Here is a 23,064-nt window from a genome sequence, read left to right on the forward strand (position 1 = left end):
AAACTCCATAGTGTCCATAGTGTGCAACGGTGTGGTGTGTGTGCGCGTGTGCGCGCGCGTGTGTGCGCCAACAGTCCATATTTTGGGCGGTTGTCCATCTGTCCAGCGGATGTGCACCCATTCTGCAAATTTAATATAGGATTTTGGATGTTAAAAATTGTTATTTTTGCTCAAAACACATTGATTACAGTACTGGATAACTGTCTAAAACCTTAAAAGGGAAAAAAAAACCAGTCTGCAGAATCCCAAAGATTTTACTCCTGAATCACCACAGAAAACCAGAAAAAAGTCCGCGGATTCCGTGAATGAGTGGTTATGAGTCAGTTGTGTCGGTTGCTGTGTCGGTTATGTTCTCACTGCAACGAACTGCTCCAGGGCTCAAAGGGAAGTGAGCCGAGACCACCCCTTCTAGGTGATCTCGGTCCGCTTGTTTTATCCCGTATCCGAGCGTGATTACTGTGTTCACATATGAATACACCCTAAGGCTACAGCCACACTTACCCCTTTTCCACCAAAGAGGTTCCAGGGCTGGTTCGGAGCCAGTGCCTGACTTAGCACCGGTTCTTTGTTTTTCCACCGATTGTAAGACACTAAACTTTTGCTGCGTTTGGGCCTAGAGTCCACTATTTGAGCCCCTAAAACTGAGGATTCTGGATCCACAGCTGACTGTGTATTAGTTTGAAAACTCTGGGGTTGCACAGAAGTGTGGACGGGCAGATACGGAGGCATTTTAATATGATCACACAGACAAAGCACTGGCAAAGCATGACAAGCCAAAACAAAAAACCCTGATTTCAAAAATACCTGTGCAGCAAGCCCCTCATACCTTTTATGATTTCTTCCTTCTTGTGTGGGTACTTCTCTCCCATCGCCATGGCTTCCTCCTTCTCCTTAACTGTCCCACGTGCTGGGTTGCACCATCTGATGTTCAGAAACAGTGCAAGTCGCACATTTTTTCTTTTGCCACAGAGTTTTCAGCTCTCATGGTGGTGAATCTGGGCTGTCCATGTTAGCATCAGGCTAGTGATACTGGTTTGCCACATTTCCATGGGACACAGTGGACTGGAGTCCTGGTTGGTCCTCTGATTTCTAACCGGAGCCACTCACTTGTCGGTGTTTTAGGCCCCAGGGTTCACATTCCTCTTCACCACCGAGGGAGGAGATGGCTTATATCTCCTGTGTTCCTCCATTAGCCTTTAGCTTAGCTCTGCATCCGCTGTGCCTGACAAGCTGCTTCCTATTTACACCAGCATGCACATGCCCAGTGTGTGTGAATGGTCATGTGACATGAGTCTTTGGCGAGTTAGTGTGGACAGAGATTATTTCTGATATGCTGCTAAAACGCTCATGTGGACACAGACCGTTTTAAATGTATAGTTGTGTTTTACAACCAAAACGTATTAGCGTGGATGTGGCTGAGGTTTATCGACAGCTTCATACCTGTTAGCTGCTAACATGTAGTCCAGACTGTAGTCTGAGACCAGCCTGACACTTCTGCACACAGAGACGCTGCAGGATCACGCCTTCCCATTGGCTGCTCTTCTTTTTTCTCTTGTTTAATGGCTTCCCATTGGCTGTATGGCTCTGGCTGGATTTGTGGTACTGTCAAGTTCAAGGTCAAGGGTTCAAATAAATCAGCCAGCCCAAAGGGAAAGTGGATTCAGCAAACAAAGGGAAACATTGTTCAGTTGGATCACACCACAAGAACGCTACTGGTATGAATGGATTAATTATATGGACTATGTTTGATAATGTTTACTATGTTTGCCTGCTTGGAGTTGATTTTCTTTTGGATTATGGTTTCTGTTTAAAGTATAATGCTGCGGGTTACATATTGTCATTCTTTAAGGTTAAAATTGATTTGACAGTAAATGATAATGAAATGTGTGTAATAGCAAATATGTAGCCTACTTTAAAACCATTTAAGTTAAACTTTAATTACTTAAAATATTTAAATGGGTTAAGATATTGTTTTTTTGAAAGTGGTGACTGTAGATTTCTGTTTCATTTGAAGGTTTTCAACCCGATGTTCCTCCAATGACAAATAAAAGCTGGAGAGAGGAAAGAGTTGTCCCGTGCATGCTTTGTGGTTGACCAGGCCTGTTTCAAGTTGGGGCAGAGGCTGAACAGATTAAGTAACCCATGATAACTTGACAGGTACTTTCAAGAGCGTTCAGTTTCATGATCACACTTTAGAAACACTGTACACAGTACAATATCCCCCATTGCAAAAACATATATAAATATTATAAATAATATTGAACAGATTTTCAAAATCTGAGGGGAAACCTTGTTTCCTCGTCTAAAACGCCGCTGACTTGATATACAAGATATGTTGACTAGAAATGTGTTTGTGATACATCAGAAACACACATATCCTGTGACAAAATATATTTCCCCCTAAATTTAATTAAGGATGCAGTTTAGTTTATGCCAACATAGGAGACAGTGTTGTCTTTGCGAGTATGGATATACTTTCTTGAGCAAAGCAGAGTGTGAAAATTTCTCCTCTGCTGGTTGACATCCTTCACCTTTCTACTCTGGAAATTTTCTTCTCTCCTGAAGATTCAAGTGATTGCTTGTCATTACAGAATCAGATTATTCAAATATAACCATGAATATTTATGGTGAGGTGGGAGGTACAGCGGAGGAAGGAAGTGTGAGGGAGGCCACTGGAGGTTTTCTGCTCCTCTCTCCTCTCCCTGGTCATGGAAATTACACAGCACAACTGATGAGCAAAACTTTGCTTAAAATAAGACAGACAAAAGATTTTTAAAACATCTTTATGTAACAAGAATTAAAACCCATGAAACATTTTTTTTCTTCTATTTACAACACTTCCATGACTGAACACAAGACACAGCCCCCCAAACCCCAAATCAAATTAAAGCTATTTAGATTTAGATTTAGACTCTTCCCTGCTCACATAGATAACCATCAAAGCCTGACCAAAAAAAGTAAAAGTTGACTTTATTTGACTTTTAGAGACTTCTTCTCATTGAACATTGAGCGGACATTTGTAAACTGGAGTTTATATGAGAAACGAAAGCATAAATGCCACAACCAAGTCTCCACTGTAAATTCAATTTTTCTTAGTTAACAGTGAATGGTTTATATGAAGCCCTCCACTGCATTTCAAGCCATCATATTAATTTTTCATTTGATTTGTAGGCCTATATGAGTAAACTATAAAATGTAACTATAAAATGTAATAAAGTACGGTGTAAAAATAATAATGTGAGTTATTCTCACATTAGACTGTATTGTAAAAGTGAGAAAAAAAATAAATCAATAAGCAGGCCTACTCAGTTTTCCCAGAGTTTTCCCTTAAAAATAGAAATGAAAATGGAATTTTGTTCATGTCAGTCCTCATCTGAAGGTGTATCAATACAGCTATTCAGTTTATTTTTATTCAGTGATTTCACCAGCATCTTATATTTAACTTTAACTTTCCCTTCAACTGAAGTTTTTTTTTTTTTTTTTTTTTTTTTTTTATCTTACTCCCAAACAGGCTGCTACAACAGCAGCAATGTCAAAGTTAGGTCCAGCCAGGTCTGCTCAGTGACTCAAGGTCCTGAAAGAAATATGGTGTTTTCAAACGGCCTCTAAACAACGCCTGCTCTTTTACCAGCCAAGCCAAAGAGTCACACTGCTCCAGCCTCGCTTTCTTCAGTGCACCTTTAAGAGGCTACAGTAAAATCCCTGTGCAGAGGAAAATCTGGCGCATTTAAATCCATTAAAAACAGAATTTTATTCAGTCCCAGTCCTGCTGGAAAATGCAACAGGTCTCTCAAGGGTCTCTAAGGTCTAACTAGTCTCTCTGTATGAACTGAAAATGGGAGGCTGCCCACAGCCCACCTGCACACAGTTCTTTATTGCTCATCTTCCTTTGGCAGAAACCAAACACAGCAGCTTGTCCCTTAAGTCGTCCACTACCAGAGCTTGAACATTAGACAGGAGATTAGTTGGAGGATCAACACATTTTAACCATTAAGCAGAAGAAACCAGGGCATTGACAAGCATGCACCGTTTATATGGTAACTTTGGCAATACCCATTTCCATTTTTTCAGTCCTCTCCCAGTTTTTCTGTAAAAAAAAAAAAGACAAATTTCCTAAAATACTCCCACATATTTCAAACTATCTTTCTCCCAAGCCAGCTCGCCAAATAAAATAATCATTTCTTTCAACCGCTCCCCAACCATGAGAGCCTTATTTTCCCCCATTTACTTTAGCAGAGGAAATTACGCTGAACAAATTCACACTTTCCACTTTGCTTGTTACCCAATTTGATAACATTGTCTGTGTAAACGGTAGGGCTGTACCCGATTCACAGTTTCGAGAGTCAGGGTGGGCATTTTAATATGATCATTCGTTCTGTTCTATATATGATATTGCTTCCTAATTTTTGCTGAGAGTGTAATTTCTGCATTGATCCTCCAATTCGTCCTCTTCATCCTCTGCAGTTGGGGTTTTTACTCCCCTAACTACTTAAGCCTTGGCATTTTCATGCCCATCATTGACATTTTTCCTCTTGTGTGAAAGCTTCAATAAATCATTTGACATGTCCCCATTTTGTATGATATCAACATTCACTGTGGTCGCTGCCTGGTCTGCTCTCTCCTGGATCATCTTACACTGATCCATGAGTTTCTATTTCAAATCTTTTTTTCTTATCCCTGTCATTCTGCTCATCTTTATCCTTGCTCTGAGTCTGCACAGTGGACTCATGTTCCTGCATTTCTCCTGTATTCTGAGCCTGCCTGCCATTCTCCATCCACACCTACCCTGCAGCCAGGCAACTCGTACTGAGGCCGGTAGAAGCCACTGGACGCCTGCCACCTGCCTCAGGTGGAGGCGGTACACCTTGAGCACAAGTTCTTCTTTGCAAGTTGCCCAGCAAAATAGCAAATTACATTCACCTCCACCCCACAGTTGTAACATTTCATTGTTTCTGATGTTGCAAAAACAACAGAATTTAACACATCCACATAAACAGAAGTTCAGCTCCTCAGCCTCATCTTTCAAAGCCGTGAACACCTGCCCTCTGTGACACCCAACATGTTTACATGCAGCAAAGCCATTTTAATTAGGGAACCCAGCTGTCCAAACATGGAAAGTTCTTTTGCCAGTATATACATTTTTTTATGAACTGTGGTGCATTGGAAATTATGATCTTTCTTGCAACTACACCCTCAGCTAAACTGACCATTGTACGATATACCTGCATGCCAATAAGTCAATATCTCAAACTTGGCACACTAACATCCTTGAGTGGTACTGTAGTCGCCTTTCCAAACAAAAGCAAACCAAGCTCAACTAAACACTCAGCTGTGCCTCCAAACTACAAAAACTAAAACACATTATATAATAAAACAGATAGAAAAGCAGAATAAAAACATACATTAACATACATAAAGGATTCAAAGTTACTTCTCAGTCTGTTATATTCAAATTTTACAACTTCAAGGGAAAAAATTCTGCACCAAAAGCTCAGTCCACTTCCTCTTTCCCATCTCATGGTTACAGACACAGAGTTGACCACAACCTGACAACAATCAACACAAAACTTCCAACCACCTCTCCAAAACAAACTATAAATTAACTGGATTGTGAAGGGAAACATACAAAGTCAAACACAAATGACAGAACACAGCATAATGGCTTCAAATAAGCATCACCAACTCTCATACTACACCTATCACACAGCTAGCAGTGCAGGGAGAGACAGAGATAACATTTGAGAGAATGCATTTCACTCACATTAACCAACCCAAATTTCCTCCAAAAACGAGTTCCAGTTTCTTTTAAAGCTCCCATTATAAACCAAGCGTGCATGTGAACACCGGAAAATGTCTGGAGAAAAAACTATGCAAAGACTACCATACCATACCAGACTACCTACCATACTAGAATACCATGGCATTTTTAATTTTGCTCAGTGGCTAAGATCTACTGTGAGGCTTGAAGTAAAGCAGAAAACCTGATTAAGTCAATAAAATGAGATAATAACAATCAGAAACATGATGGCAGGAGTTAAAAAAAAGGATCCTAGCAAATTTTCTACTTGTATTTAAGTCAATATACTATACTATATTTGTATCTGCCACCAAAATCACCATAATTAAATTTTCCTCTCTCTTTTGCCCATCAGAACTTCTGTATATAGATGATGCCCCTCAAATATGATAATTTAACACTAAGTCCATTAAAAACTAATCAGTCCATGAACCCATCCTATGCTACTATTTTTCAGCACCAATGAGGTCTCTCTCTCTCTCTCTCTCTCTCTCTCTCTCTTCATCGTCTTTTATTGCTCCCTTGCTCCCCCTCCAAGCACCCAGCCTGGCCCCCATCATCAGTTATAAAACTTCTCTCTCCACTTATAAGAAACACTTCTGAGAGCGAGCAGCCTGACAGCTGAATTAAACATTAGAAAGTGAGGGCACGGAACGAATGCACTGTGGTTAATTGACCACTGTTTCATTATGCTGTAATGGAATCAAAGAGTATTGAATAATGATAATGGGAGAAACGGCTCTATTGCATCAAATCATAATTTAGATTTCCAGTCACAGCTGTCACCATGTTAATGAATAATGAAGTGTGTGTGTGTGTGTGTGTGTGTGTGTGTGTGTGTGTGTGTGAGACTGTGATCTAAATGGATCAGTACACTACTTCCTAATCTCGATTTCACACTGATGAGGAGAACTGGCTATTTTTTTCATTTCCTTGATGTTACTTCCAAACAGAGATGCAGCATGAAATGGAGTAGAGCCACTGAATCGATCAATTTGCCAGCAATACCTCTCGAAAGGCTTAGAGAAGATACTATACTAACTGAGACAACTGTACTAGAGTTTGAAAAAAAAAAAAATCACTGATGCACAAAGTCGAATGCTCCTTTTTACTTTCCATTTTCTTATGCCAAAGGAAATTGGTTTGCAGCCAGCCATTACACAAGATCATCAAGCACAACACAAGATCTCATACAACAACAGAAACATCATGAATAGCAATAGCCTATAAATAAAGCTAAAAGAGCCAAAATGAATAAACAGAAGACAGAGATGCTCATGCCAGCTGAATTTCAAAACAAAAGTTAAGGCTAGTGCCCTGGCATGCTGAAGTGCAGACTAATACATTTCTGTTGTAGACAATAAAAAACAACCATCCAGACAGATAAACAAAATGCCTAAAACTAAGACTCTGTCCACTGGGCTGCTTGGTCAGTAAAAAAGAATAAAAATATGAAAAAAAAAAAAAAAAAAAAAAAATTCAGGATGCACTGTGCATCTATAGCAGTGGAAGCAGAAGTATATATGACTGCAGAAATACATCTCTGTTGCTGCATGGGTTTCTCAGAGGGGAAACTAATAGAGAATAAAACAAAGTCACATGAAGCAGAAACCTGCAGGCGGTTGTGCTGTTTTATTCCATTTCAACCCCATCAAATATTTATGAGCCTGCAGCTGTCAGTCAAAAAAGACAGTGAGGATTGAGGCTCCGGTAGAGAATGAGGGTCTGAGGGGAGCTGTCACGATTCCTGATCACCTGCATGAACTTTAAAGACAGACCTTAATAAAAGACACACTTGAAGTTTTTCTTTCCCATATGCCTGTCATGAGGGAGTGATGCCACTGGGAAGATCAATATTCCTCTAATAGCTTACTGCTTAGTATGTGACTTATTTCCAGGCATGATTCGAAAAGTCAAACTTGCCATTTTGTACCTTCATCACTGCTTGTGCCAGCTTTGTATCTTACCTTTGGGACAGATTATTGCTCTTAACTCACTGGCTGGCCTTCGAGTGCGTTTGTGTGTGTGTGTGTGTGTGTGTGTGTGTGTGTGTGTGCAGCTGTGTCGGTGTCTAACCTTGGCAGTTGATGCTGTCCTGCTCCTCTCTCCTGGCCTCCTGCCTGCTGCGGCTCTCTCAACTTTTTCTGGGTCAAATCCTCTGCAGAGGCTTCCTGACCCTGTGGCCAAACTCGCAACAGAGACCACAGCCTGACCCCCATCCACTTTGCTTATATAGCATCAAGCATCGAGAGAGACAGAGAGAGAGAGAGAGGGAGAGAGAGAGAGAAAGAGAGAGAGAGAGAGAGAGAGAGAGAGAGAGAGAGAGGACGATATCCCGGAGTGTGTGTTGACTGAGGCTGTTCATAGTTCATCAATACAAACACTCCCTGAATACGATACTGAGCTAAATCTGTCTTAGGCCACATTTAGACTCACTGTTTAGGCCGGTGTAGAGTCTAGAGAAACCAAATACCATTGGCTATAAAAATGTATTGATTAAAACTTAACTCCAAACTGGAAGAAAAACATACAGTAAAACTGTTTTTTTTTTATGTATTGTTAAATCCATAAAGCTCAAAGGGCCACTTAAGACTCGAGTAATTTATTTCACCATAACATCTCCATAGAAGTAGCAGTATAGTAGTATCTGAAGACATTAGCCTACAGGTTGAACTTGAATTTAAGTGCAACACTGATATGAGGCCAGAAAACTGCATGAGGATGAGGAGGGAAAATGACTTCATATAAAATGTTATTGGAAGTAATTGCAGCCCAATGTTAATTAAAGAAAGATAATACATCACCACAAGTAGATTAGCTAAGTGGCTCATTGTGGTATTCAAGGTGTTTCCACAAATTACAATGATGAATTACATTAATATGGCTGTGCTAAATCTAGTCGACCTTTTTCACAGCCACCGAGTTCTATAACACCATTCATGTCAGGGAAAAAAAAAAAAATCCCATTCACACCCTGAATATAAAATTGCCACATTTGGTAAGATAGTCCTTGAAAGCAAAAGTTTAATGTTATTGTCAAACAGAGGGAGAAGCGAGCTGAATTCACAAGTGGTGTTTTACAGATCATCCTGTTTGGGAGCTTTTTCACTGCTTCCTCCTCTCTCTGCAGCCTCTGATTTCTGTCTCCACTTGTTGTTAGAGGAGATGCTGAGACAAGTCACTGGGAAATTTCTATCATTTCCTCTTTCCTCTCATACTTGAACTGATTCAAAGACCTGCTTTATTATTAAATCAATCTAAACCAAGTGACTCAGCTGGAGGTCTGAATGTAACCTGGCATTATGGAAGCGTTTCAGGTAAGAAAACAGCTCTACTGGCGGAAAATCACACATGGAGTATTATAAACATTTGGAAAAGATGGTCAGTAATGTAGGTGATGATGGTAATAACACTCCTCAAATCACTGAGCCCACTGATTTCAGTCAGGATTCTCTAAAGGTTTCTCTTCAATGCTTTTAAGACGTTCCATGTTACTGGATGTTTAAAATCAAACTCTCAGATATCAGAGCACACAACTATAAAGGATTCAGCCCTCAGGACATGAACTGCAGTTGACCTGAACACATGATGCTGTGTGTGGCCATGAATCAGAGTTGATGCTTATTGAACAAAAGGTCCAGTTGGGATCATTAACTGGTTCTGAAAGCTGATCCAGTAGTTTTATTTATTTATTTTATTACTAAATGAAAGTGGAGAAGTGCTGCTCTGTCAGCATCTTCTCTCTGCCCAGAAATGCTGCCACTTTATTCTTAAATCCATGAATTCATCAAAGTTGTGAGGGAATTTCTAAAAAATTCAGAATATTAGCTCTGCAGGGCTCAGAGGAATTCAGCAGACCGTCTGCCGGACTGTCCTTGTCCAGTTTAGTCTTCATAAAGGCATCAAAGATTGAAATCCTCTGCCTTTATAAGTCATTGAAATGCCTGTTCCATACAGCGTCAAACATGGAGTTAACACTCCTTTATTCCTCCCATTATATTCAGATCCATTTTAGATAAGAAGCCTCTTCCATTTTCCCAAACGACTAAACCCCCCAAGCAGCCTGATGGCTTTCTTCTTCAGAACTGCCACAAACAATACAAAAATCAATCATAGACGACCTAACCTGATGGTCCCCTGTGGAAGTGTGTGTGTGTTCGTGTGCTTGGTACATGTGTGTATGTTATCCAGTCACTGCGACCTGCAGCTTCATTGAATGAAGACAGCCCCAGAGAAATCGACATACTACAAAAGCGTTTTCATGAACTAATTCAATAGAAATGTATACAACCAACAATTACATAAGCACAGCAAGCTGGACAGTTTATATATTCCTCTTGTAATTAGCTAATTAACACAGACCATCCAAACTGTAGCACATCTATACAAAACATGTGATTGTTCTTTGCAGTGCTGTGTCAGAAAACCTTTTTCTCCTTTCTGTTTTCCATGGATGAATGTGATTCTCCCGTATACAACCAAAGGGAGCCAGTATTTAAAGCCAGCAGATGGTTCACAGTGAGACTGCTGCCATTCAACTGTGTATAAAGGCCTATGTTTCACAACACACACGTGGCATCACGCTGTTATATGTAGTGATATGCAGTGCATATAGATACACAGCAGATTGTTTAAATCACTGAATTATTCATTAAGAAGTCAGTTCCCACTCAAAGTCTACAAAACCCAGTCCAAACTTTGCTTGCGTTCAAAAGGAAAGGGCATCGCCTCTTTATGGTTGTAAATGATTGAAAAAGCTAATTTGTTTTCCTCAATTATCAGAGCAAGGATGTAGGCTAACCTTGGCTTTCATCTTATCTAACTCCCCCATACGGAGGAAAATGGGCTCCAAATTGGTCCACAGCTCCTTTTCTATGAACGTGTACAGAAAGAGCAGACTGTAATTAAATCTAATGGGCTGTGCCTGGAAGAGCCACATCACTGGTGGAGACTTGGCGGAGAGGAGACACACGGCAATATGGCTGCAAACACACTGGAGTGGACTGACATGCACGGAGCCACAAGCACATACATGAACTCTAGAGTGCGGCTCAGGTCATATACAGATTACTTCAGCTTGCCTGTTTACCCTGATTACACATGTGTGGGCACCTTGTAGGCTAAATGACCATCAAAAGACATTGTTTTATGAAGGCTATAGTTAGATTGTTTTAACACACACACACACACACACACACACACACACACATACACACACACACACACACACACATACACACACATTACATACACACACACTACACAATGTGGCCAGGATGACCAAACTCAACCTAAACCACAGCATCATTACTGAAGTTTTGACCGAAACCAGTGCAACCTTCTCAGGTCCCGACAGGTCCCATCAGGCTTGGGTTGGGTAGCCAGCCTCTAATGAACACACACACACACACACACACACACACACAAGCCATATTTCACAATCTCATATTTCACTCTCTCTGACTATTGTGTTCTCTTTGTCTTTCTTTCTGACTTTCAGCTATACTGTCACAAGCATCAATATTAAGTTACGGGGTTAATGCCAAAAGTTTGAAAATGAAACCGATACTAGCATTATAAGTATTTAGTATCAACTCAACTTGACTCCTGATTCTCACTCTCACTCTCCTCATTCTAAAGTAGCCTTTATCAACACAAGTCATACAGTTCCTCCCATTTGAAGTTAGTATTGTATTGGGTTGCTTTGTTTTCCATTTGAATGCTACAGGACAATGTTGCACTTGTTACCTACTGTTCTTATTCTAATGTAGCCAGTGTGTTTAAGTACCTTTAAATAGTTTATGTTTACTACCAACTATCAAAATTTTGGAACACTAACATCCCTACTCAAAATCTCATTGGCTGCTATTTCACTAACTTGAGAATAAATAATTTCTTGTGCAACCATACAATTTTATTATGTTGTTCCAGATGACTATATGTTGTGTTTCCTATTGTATATGGGTTGTTATGTTGGCAGTCCGTGCCGTCCTGCTCCTCTGTCCTGGTCTGCTGCCTGCAGGGTCTCTCTCACCTCTCTCTGGCTCACATCCGCTTCTGAAGCCTCTTGACCTTGTGGCCGAGCCACAACACAGCCACCGTGACCCTGATCATCATAACACCTGACTCTGTCCACAACTCTGTATGTGTGTGTGTGTGTGTCAACACTGGGGTGCATAAACAATGAGCAGTACTAACAGCCTCTGTGACAGGACAGAGGCAAGACAATAGAGCGGAAAAACTGGCAGCTCCATATGCTCTGCTGGAAAAAAAAAAAAAAAAAAGACTTTCAAAACTGACTTTCATTAGCCTTGACTTTTTCTCTGTGTCAGTGCTTTATTATATTTATTTATTTTATTAAACAAAGCCTGGGCATAGTGAGCCAAACACAGGGGCTCTAGATCTCGTGAGTTCAGCCAGATATCGACATAAAACCAGACCCTGACTGGTACGAAGTGGAGCAGAATCAAATTTACTCAACTACAAATCAGATAAATCAGCTTTAATAAACTAAAGTAATTCCCGCTGGGAGTTATTACGATGAAACCTTCTCATAGCTGTGGACTTCAGCCCAAATTAAACCCTGAGTTCAAACACACTCCAGCAGAAAAACAGATCAGTGGTCAACTGAACAGGATCGATCTCATCTGTTTATATCTCATTCTGTATGTATGTGTGTATGTGAGTGCCCACAGTTATATGTTTGAATATGTATGTTTATGTACATGGTAGGTGTCTATATGCTTATAATATGCACATTAGGTATGAACACACACACACACACACACACACACACACACTCCCACTTCCTCCATTTCTCTGTATCACAGGTGTACACTCTATCTACTAATGCCGAGTCTTCTGCACAGAAATGCAGAGCTAATTTCAGGATCCAGATTGAACAACATCCTTTGATCTTACAAATTAATTATAAAGGCCTGAAAATTTCAGAAAGGAATGAATGGATAATGATAAATCTAAATTTGTAAACATGGATGAACTGCAAATCATATTAGTTTTAGCTATACAAATAAATAACAAATAAATAGCAAGTTGTCTTTAAGTTAAGATGTACGTGTATCCACACAAATCACTTGATAACAATCTTTATATACTTTTATAAAATATTCATAACTTTTGTGAAGATGTCATTGTCTGGACAGAGGATGAAACCATGATTGAGGATGAAAGGAATTAACAATCGTGTTCTAATTCTTGAGCAGAGTTAAGTTAAAAAAAATAATAATAAAAGGAAAAAGGAAGGGGAAACTTGGAGGTCCTTCAATAACGAATTGAAGGATACAGGCAATGAAAGATGGCCGCATTTGGGTCAGCCACTGAATAATTGGAATAGTTAAAGGCTGATTTATTTTCTGCATCTTGCAGGAGAAGTCTTAAGAGAGACCTGGTTCTTTCCCCTCCTGTTTTTTTCCCCTTTGCTTTTTTTTTTTCTATCATCCTTTCTTTTTAGTTCCGCTGTTTCTTGTGTGTTATTGTCTCTTTGTCTGTCGGTGTGAAGGGTGAAGAGGGTCGGGCTGCATCCACAGTAGGTGACTCAGGTGAAAGGCAAACACATATTTCACCCGTTATTACTCTTTGGATTTTCTTTCTTTCTTTTTTTTTTTCTTATTTTACAGGCATTGCCAAGGGGCTTGAAAATCAATCAGTCCAGATGCCCAAGCTGCAACTGTCAGTGTGTGTGTGGCAAGTGGACAGTGGTGGACGCAGGGGTGAAAAAGTAAAAAGGGCACTGACTGCATGAAAGGCAGTCCAACACAAAACTATGCAACTATGCATTATGAAACAGTCTCCGTCCGCGATTAATATTAACATTTTTATTTGATGATCCAGTTTAAAATTATAGTGCTGAGAAAACACACAGGGAAGTAAAAACCTTTCAATTTTTTGTTTTACAAACACTTCCGAAGTAAAACACAGAGGAAGCTATTAACATTTGTTTCACACAAACACATAAGCCACTCTTAAATTAAATGAAAAAGCAATTCACACCAAACTGTACATGCCTACAGGCGTTTTGTGCAAATTACTCTAAAATAATTCCTTCAGGGAAGAATTTTTACATTTCTGATTTCCAAATTGAATTCCCAGGTTCCTACTGTAGCAGGATGCCAGGGTTACAGCTCCGACTGTGTGAACCCCTCTGACATCTGAACACTAGAAAGGGGCTCTGACATCAAGGCAAAGATAAATATACAATAAAATTACATCAATATAATAATCAATAAAAAAAAAAGTCGAGTCCCTATAATGGACTCATACCACTATATGTTTGTACATTCTGCATCAGTGCGTGTGTGCGTGTGTGTGTGTGTACTGTATGTATAAGGAGATCAAGCTGAAAACTGAAAACCTGTACTGGTGGAATGGATGTGACTTTTCACAACTAACCTAAAGGGTACATTGAAAATTAAAACAACAGGTACAGTCCAGATCAAAATGCCAGCAAGATATCAGTCTAACTTATTGTCCCTTTGCAAAAACATACGGCAAACACGTATAGCAAATTATTTGGTGGCAGCCCTCGACTGCTGTTACAGCCTCACTTTGGGAAAGCCGGCTCCACACAACACCTGGAATGTGCTGCAGCTCTGTTTTTTTTTTCCACTGGTATTTCTCCACTGTAAGAGCACTTCATGGTGTTTTCTCACTTGGAAAGGCATCTAAAAAGCACCTTCAGAGTTTTCTTCATCAGAAAAGCACCTAGGGAACCTCACATTTCTTTCATTGTAAGGGCTCCTGTCCTGTAGCAGCACATCATGCTCTTTCCACTGGAGGCTCATCCATTAAGAAACTTCCACATTCACACACATGTAGGGACTCCCTTTACAGCACTGCATTACATTTTATCCACTGGAGGTGCACTTCTCCATTAGAGGGGCACCTCATTTATTATAATTTATCATTATAATTTATTTATTGCATGGAGGGGCACGCTAGAAGGCATTTGATCTTTTTTTTTTCCCATGTGAAGGGCAGACAATTGGGCACTTCATCTCGTTTTTGGCATGCTGGAGGGCATTTTAGCGATGGATTTTCAAACATGGCGGCACCAGGGGGGCCGATGTGTCTCTATCCTAGCGAAGTCAATCATTGTATTTATTTTGACTAGAAACAGAGTTAAATCAAATAAAAATAGAATAAAAAAGAACAAAATGTCAAGTTGTTTACATCGGCAGTTCATCATGCATTTATACTGAATGAATGTATTATTGTCCTTTAATGCAAACAACTCAGATTTTTTTCTGAATGCTTAAATGCTGACAGTGGTTCTTGAAGCACTGTCTCTGAAACCATTAACACTCTTTTCGTATGGCTAGACCAACAAAATTTGTTTGAAGTTTGTGCTTTGTCACGACCCGGCTCATGAGCCATGACAAAAAGTGGAGGTACACAGTGTTAACGTAGAGATTTAAAGATTTATTAACATAAATGAACCAGAACGCATTCTAAAGTCATGAGGTGTGTAAATCTGTGATGTCAGTGTGTATGCAGATGGATGAGTGGAAAATGGTGAGTGAGAGGTGTTGTATGAGAGAAACAAAACTAAACCAGACTAACGCCAACCAAACAAAAGTCATGGTGCCATCAGGGTGGATGAGAGGGAGAGAGAGGGAATGAGAGGGGGCCTTTTAAACCCTGGGAGACTGATCAGTATGGAGGACTAAAAGGGACAGAATGAAATAAATAAATACATCTTTAAATAAATACTTAAAAGTGTCATTAATTAATTAAAATGGGAATTAAATAAATAAATGTGTCATTAAATAAATAAATATGTCATTAAATAAATAAATGTTTCATTAAATAAATAAATGTGTCATTAAATGTGTCATTAATTCATTAAAATACCAGTTCATTTAATGTAAAAACATATATATAATTATTTCATTATTTATTTAATTATTTCATGGACCGGTGTTGCAGTGCTTCATGAATTAATTTTATCTGTCAAACTCACCCATCAAAGTCAGTGGGCGGATCCTAACACCTGACTGGTTACCCGGCACAGCAAGCCAAGACAGATCGACTTCAGATAATCAATTGATGCAGAGCAAGTAAACATATTCTAGAGTGAAAGTTTTTAACTGTTTTACTTAACCCAGACGCTCAGGTTGCATAACCTACAGCCGAGAGACTTTACTAAACATCAGGTAAAGCACGCTGCAAGAACTGAGGCTCTCTGCTTTGATGTGGACACATTACGCCAGCACGGGATTTTACCTGCGTCTACACCGGCAGTCACCAGGGAGAGGAGGGAGCGCAAGCGGTGCAAACGTAAACAAACGAGGGGGAAGAGAGCCGGGATCCACGCTAGGCTACAGGCTACAGGCTACAGGCTACAGGCTAAAGGCTACAGGCTACAGGCTACAGGCTACAGGCTAAAGGCTAAAGGCTACAGGCTACAGGCTAACCCCTCCAGACCAGCAGGACCGTGGCTCTTGCTCTCTAATGTTCGCTCCCTCGACAACAAGCTGGACGAGCTACGCTTGCTAAGAGACACCCGCAGGAGAGAGACTGCTGTGGGGTTGCTTTTGCGGAGACATGGCTCCATGGAAACATCCCATCCCTGCAGGAGTAGAGCACTGAACACTGTCAGAGACCCTTCTCACCCGCTCCACAAATACTTTGAGCTGCTTCCATCAGGCAAACGGTGAAAAGCAAAACCGCTAGAATGAGCAACAGCTTCCTCCAGAAAGCTGTTAGACTTTTAAACTGCTGACTTTACCATCAGTCGGGGATCCTAAGTGAAAAACTCTATCTCATTTTGTGTGCACTACTGCTGTATGTGTAGCTTAATGACAATAAAGCTTGATTTGATTTGATTTGATTTGATTTGATATTCTGACACACTTGGTGGCGCAACCTTTACTCGGTTCAAGCAAATGGGGGATTTGCAGGAGCAAATGTTACTGCGGTGCGCGATGCGTGCTAGATAGGTGCAGCCACAAAATGTGGAGAAGTTGCCCAGAACTACTCAGAGAAGCAGTAACTTTAACTGGAGAGGCTCTCAGCAGAACTCCTCCGGCTCCGGCAGACTTCCAGGCTTCAGACCTAAGCAATCGATTGGGCTAGATTCACGTTAGTCCCGCCCACTGACTTTGATGGGTGAGTTTGACAGATAAAATTAATTCATGAAGCACTGCAACACCGGTCCATGAAATAATTAAATAAATAATGAAATAATTATATATATGTTTTTACATTAAATGAACTGGTATTTTAATGAATTAATGACACATTTAATGACATTTATTTATTTAATGAAACATTTATTTATTTAATGACATATTTATTTATTTAATGACACATTTATTTATTTAATTCCCATTTTAATTAATTAATGACACTTTTAAGTATTTATTTAAAGATGTATTTATTTATTTCATTCTGTCCCTTTTAGTCCTCCATAGATCAGGTGCTCCCTGATAGGTTAATAAATCTCCGCCCACCAGCAACCTGCAACACAGGAAACACACACAACAGACAGGGGGAAACACATACACACAGCAGGCCCTGCTAGGCAGGAGGCCGTCACAGCTTCATGTGCTTATTCAAATGATGGTACATGTGTTGTGTATTGTTGTGTGCAAAAACACAAGTTTTTTAAAAGAGTTTTAAGAGTTTCACAAGAATTGTTTGCCGCAAGAGATGTGTATTGTTTTGCTGATTTCAGACACTGGGCCCTATCTTGTGCCACCCGCTATCCGCTGCCACGACCCGCTACCCGCAAATTGCGGATTTAGGAACTTCCGCTATCCCTAAACGGTATCTTGCACCACCCGCTACCCGCTATCCGTTATGCCGACTGCATCATTTGCGCCTGGAGGTGCGTCGTGGGCGTGTTTCATGCGCTATCCCTAAAGTTGCTATCTTGCGCACACACTTTATCCCTAAAGTTTGGGCTGTTAGGAGAGCGCATCCAGGCGGCTTCAATGCGCGCCCCGACGGAGCCTCACCACGCACACGGTCGGACTGATACCGGGACGCCGCCGGAATGGACTGAGTATATTACTCATATAGACTGTTTGGAGGAAAGACTGTTTTAATTGGACACTTACGCCAGCACGTTTTATTGTTTTATCATAAGCCAGCACCTGTGCTATATTTTTATTTTTTAATATTTTATTTGCCCAATCTACCTTGTCAATAAATTAGTTTACACATAGTTCCACCTCTGCCTCTTGTGTGTGTGGTGTGTGACCCGGGGATTTTACTCAATCAGTACAACCTTGTGACACGTCCACTTGGACACATGTGGCTCCACCTCTCGAATAAACTCGCCTATAATATAATATATAATATGTATATAAACCCAACTTGCTTTAGCCTCAGTAGAAGCCCTGAGAAAATCTACCTTCCTCTCTTCATCGCGGGTTTAGGATTTAGGATTTAGGATAGCGCATCCTGCCCTTAAAGGCAATGGCACCTGGCACACTGATTGGTTTAACTGGCGTAACGCCCAAAACACACCTATGCATAATATAGCGGGTAGCGGAGGTGTTTTGCGGATAGCGGGAGGTGCACAAGATAGCAACTTTTACGGGGGAACGCCTCTTCCTAAATCCTAAATCCGCAAATAGCGGGTTTAGGGAGTCTGGCGCAAGATAGGGCCCACTGTGCCATTATCAACGTCCTGGGACAATGTGGTGGCAATACAAAATGTGCACGGCCATCAAAACAGCACCCTTCACCATCATGCAACCCTTGGTCTAATACAACGCTGCAGACATTAGCACATTTCTGGACTCCTTCCAGAACAGACTGATTCCTAATGAGTAGGAGCCAGAGCAGCCCAGGTACATTAGCAATGTTAGTTTCCACCAGACTGCTCTTGTCCACAATTAGTTCACATGTTACACACTTTTCATCTCTCTATTGAATTCTATTGATTATTCACTTGTGCTTTTGCTGTTTGAGGTGTGTTACAGTACATCAATTTGAAAAAAAAAAATATATATATAATAATATTTTTTAATAAAAAATATTATTATTATCAATGTGTAGTTGGTGCTTCATGTGCATATTCAAATGATGGTGTGTGTGTGTCGTGTATTGAGTTTGCATTGGTTGCTTTTGCAGGAGTTGCATAATTTTAGCTGGGATGGTGTTAGGTTTTGTGGTTAGTGTGTAGCATGTAGTGTGTGTTTTACAAAATGGCCTACACTTTCAAAGATAGTACATAGGCAATTAAAAAATAATAAAATAAAAATAAATAAATAAATGAAATAAAAAATTGTAAAACACAGATCTCTACTTCTGTGAACTTTTACTAATTGACGATTTCTCTCAATTGTGTTGGAATGTACATTTATTCATTTATTTATTTATTTATTTTTATGGTAACACTTTACAATAAGAGTACAACAATTAACATTAGTTAATGTTAGTTAATGCTGTAATGGTTAATTAACAGTTAGTTAATGATTATTATGGCATTTACTAATGTTAATAATATCTACAATAACCCTTAAATAATATATAAATTAATACCTTAGCATGAACAGCATTAGTACATGTTAGTACATCTTAGACACATTAGTTAACAGTTAGTTAACTGTTACTTAATGTTTATTACCTGTTACTTAATGTTTATTACGGCATTAACTAACGTTAATTGTTGTATTCTTATTGTAAAGTGTTACCATTCTTATTTCTAGCACATAAGAAACAATACTCAGTCCTCTCTCAGAGTTGGACATTACTTTTGACACACTGGATAAGCACATACATTTGATGCTTTATTAGATGGCATCTTTTTTTATCTTATTGTGTTATTCATGTTTACATTCTGTAAGCAAAGCAGTAAAATGTTTTAAGTCATAATGTATCAATTCTACCAGCGCATTCACCATATCTACAATGACAAGAAATGTTAGTTACAGTTAGTCTTCATGTTTTTGTGCAGCATTTACATGAAGGTCATATTCAGTCTGTACTGCAATAATTTGAAATGGCTCCTGTATTCAGAGTGAAAAGCATCATGGTCATTCACCTGTTGCTTTCTATCTCTGTTGTTATTACTGTAAAAAAAAAAAAATGTACAAGGTACTAAAGACAGCAGTGTTATATACAAAGTACATCAGTGTGTTGTTGCTGCTTTGAAAGTGTAATTCAAATGGTGCATGTGTGTATCGCTTTGTTGCAATGAGATAACCATCTCATTCGCATAGGAATGAGATGGTTACCTCCAAGTGTTCTACATGGCTCATGTGTAGAGTTTTGGCACAATGAGTCAAGCAATCACAAAAAAAAAAAAAAAAAAAGTCTTTTCTGGCTCCACTCGTCTCTTCAGTCTTGTGATTTTCTCTTCTAAGTCTTCTCACTGTTCCTCTGTCCTTCAATTTTGTAGTAATCATTCCTTCTGAACACAACAGTGAAGAGCAGCCTCTCAATTTTCCCCTCTACCTCCATCTTCACAAAGCAGCATACTGAACTGAAAATCTTTGTTGTTTGAACAATAAAGTGCTGTGTGTGTGTGTGTGTGTGTGTGTGTGTGTGTGTGAACATGGAGCACTCTCTGATATGGAAGCTGAGGCTGAAGCTGGCAGCAGCTTAGAATGTAAAAGGGCTATTAAGTTGTGGAAAGATTTTGAGAGACTACAGGGGATTGCTCCACTAACCAAGACACACAAAGCACATTATTTTCTCTTATGGACAGAGCAAATGTCTCAGGTCTTTCTCATATGGACTGCCAACTGGTTCTGTTAATGCCCCCCTTCAGCCTCTCTCCTCCACTTCTCTGTGAGATGTGGCCGGTCTCTCCAGTCCAGCTCATTCTTCTCCCTTTACAGGTTTACAGCCACAGAGCCGCTGCCAGAGCTTTTTAATGCTTCTTATCTGCTGTAACCCCAGCAGCAGGAGTCAAACCCCATCGCTCAGATCTGATCTTGTCCACACAACCTCAAGAAACGACTGTAACATGACTCAGTGCTGAGACAGATAACCTTTTCTAAGGCTAGAGGGGTTTAGAGTTATACTGAAAAATGCTTTAAAATGATATTCTGACCATGATCCTCCGATGAAGGTGATGATGAAGGTGTGAAAATATTTCAAAAAATGTCAGTAATGGTTGAAATGGATGGATTTCAATTTGAATTTTCATGTCCATTGAAAATGGAAAGAATGACAGAGGGTGAATGAGGTTTGGCACAGAGACACAGCTTAGTCCCACATGGCTGAGAGCAGCAAGCCCTGGCATATGGATGAACCAGGATATCACCTAGTGGGAAACTGTGAAGTATTGACATCAATAATGGAGTGTTTTAGGGACTGTGGGCTGTGCAGGAGACAAGACGAGACAAGGAAAGCATGAAATGCATCTATTTTTCATCATGCTTCCCATAGAGAATGTTAAAATAGTTGACGCCTGTATTGTAGAGACCAACACTTACATTTCTAGTAAATGTCAGAACAATTATCCTCACGTTGGGTTAAATGTTATTCTGAGGGAGCATTTCTGAGCCAAGAATTTACCATTTAGTATACAAGAGTAGTTAAACTCCATAATTTTACTGCACTGGAGGAATTAGATTCATCCTCAGTTCACTCATATATTACAAAAAAAACACAAGGCACCTTTATTTATATTACTGATGTTATGCGTGGCTGGTTTAAGCCCTGTGTAATTACACACCTTGTGGGGTTGCCTGTCAATCCTATTTGCCTCTCTCCCCTACCTATTCCCTCTCCAGGTGTGCACAGCTGATTGCAATTATGCAAGATGACTAAAAGAGGACCTGAGGAGTAGTGGGAGGCACACAGTGAAGCCCGACAGCCTGCAGCCACTTAGTTTCCCTTTTTCCCAATTTGTTTTTCCCCGAGCATGTTTTTCGCATGTTGGGTTTCTGGTTGTCCAGTTTTCAGGTTTTCTTTCCTGGTTCTTATTAGTCCTGTGTTTCCCTTTTTGATAGTTTAGTGGGGAAGATCTAGGTTCGCACAGCCCATTGTGAGGATGAATCACAACCACAATCAGAATCAGAAATACTTTATTGATCCCTGAGGGGAATTTGGCCCAGTTTCTTCCTCGCCTTTTTATCTGTTTGGCTGGGCTCTGGACTCCTTTTTTCCCTTAATAAATGATTGCTTTCTTGAGAAATTTGTAGTTGTGGTGCAACAACTGAATACAGTGGAATACTGTTCTGTTTTTCTGTGTCTTTGATATCGAACCTTGAACACTGGGTCAGTTCTTTTTGCCCCTGAATTAAATAGTAACAGAATCTTTCCATATCTATGTGCTTTATATGGCGAGCCACAATGACCTGATCTGTGTGATTTTTCATTGTATGGATTGAAGTCAACATGGTCCAAGTATTAACATAAATGTTTTATCATCAAACGGTTGGTGAATCTGGAAAATGTCTCTCACTATCTCTCTTTCTTCCTGTTGTTGACTCATTTCCTCTCTTTCTGAGTTATTATCTATGTGTGTTATAACTCACCAAGCAGTTGTATGACAGATAACACATATAATAATTACTGAGCCTTGGTTCAGAAAAGTGTCATTAATGTTTGAGGAGAGCTGAAGCTGATGAGAGCAGTTTGTAGTAAACAGTCTGTCCATCTCTCTGATTGATATGTGATTCACAGTGAGAAGGATTCTGTCTTCTGTCTCAGCTGGAAAGACTGCAGCAGTAAATCCACGTCTCCTCATGATAAATCACTTGTGATAAACCTCACTGATGACTACAGAAGAGCCATCGCCTGCCACCAGACACACACACACACACACACACACACACACACACACACACACACGCACACACACAGGATTCTAGATGGCATAGCTCCACAGGTGTTCAAGTCAAAGACCATTAGTCTGATGCTCATATGTGTAAGTCTGTGTAGATTTACAATACAATGGGATTTCCAGGTATAGCTGCTTGTATTTGTTTGGCAACATTTTGCTGTTTTATTAGATTTACTGAGATGCACTCAGGAGAATAACAATTCTTCGGTGTGTTCACTTAGTAGAATTAGAAGCAGGCCCGGACTGTACATCGGGAGAACCGGGAGAATTCCCGAAGCGCCGGCCTGTCACTGGCCTGCTGGCCTGCCTGTCTTTTTTTTTTTTTTTTTTTTTTTTTTTTGGACAGGTCGCCGGCCAGGCCAATCAGCTGTCATGCCGGTCCGCTCTCCGGTTGGCCTGTCCCTTACAGAGGGACAGGCCAGGCCAGGCCAATCAGAGGCCAGCAGCCTGTGACAAGATCAAGACGTGATTGGTTTGTTTTGATTAACACCCGCCCCAA

General features: G+C 40.1%; 1 long non-coding RNA gene across 1 annotated transcript in view; it reads right to left on the reverse strand.

The window, feature by feature from the left end:
• The window catches only part of LOC115369898 (uncharacterized), a 109,363-nt gene that overhangs the window by 30,395 nt on the left and 55,904 nt on the right, over nt 1–23,064 (reverse strand). Inside the window, exon 3 of the long non-coding RNA XR_003929201.1 lies at nt 13,203–13,208. This is a non-coding gene — a long non-coding RNA (uncharacterized LOC115369898). The remainder of the gene's footprint in view (nt 1–13,202; nt 13,209–23,064) is intronic.

This window comes from Myripristis murdjan, chromosome 13 (assembly GCF_902150065.1).
Source record: "Myripristis murdjan chromosome 13, fMyrMur1.1, whole genome shotgun sequence".
NCBI classification, from domain to species: Eukaryota; Metazoa; Chordata; class Actinopteri; order Holocentriformes; family Holocentridae; genus Myripristis; species Myripristis murdjan.